Source organism: Sinocyclocheilus grahami, unplaced genomic scaffold, assembly GCF_001515645.1.
Source record: "Sinocyclocheilus grahami isolate Dianchi unplaced genomic scaffold, SAMN03320097.WGS_v1.1 scaffold604.1, whole genome shotgun sequence".
Lineage (NCBI taxonomy): Eukaryota > Metazoa > Chordata > Actinopteri > Cypriniformes > Cyprinidae > Sinocyclocheilus > Sinocyclocheilus grahami.
Window position 1 is genome coordinate 679,984 of NW_015505783.1, and position 294 is coordinate 680,277.

Sequence of the window (294 nt, forward strand, 5' to 3'; positions counted from 1 at the left end):
CAGACAGACAGATATAGACAGACAGACAGACAGATATAGACAGACAGACAGACAGATAGATATAGAGAGACAGACAGATAGAGAGATATAGACAGACAGACAGACAGACAGACAGATACAGACAGACAGACAGACAGACACAGACAGATAGATACAGACAGATAGATACAGACAGACATAGATAGATAGATAGATAGATAGATAGATATAGACAGACACAGACAGATAGATACAGACAGACAGACAGATAGACAGATAGATATAGACAGACAGATAGATAGATATAGACAGACA

General features: G+C 38.4%; 1 pseudogene; it reads right to left on the reverse strand.

The window, feature by feature from the left end:
• The window catches only part of LOC107557478 (DNA topoisomerase 1-like), a 19,090-nt pseudogene that overhangs the window by 9,687 nt on the left and 9,109 nt on the right, over window positions 1-294 (reverse strand).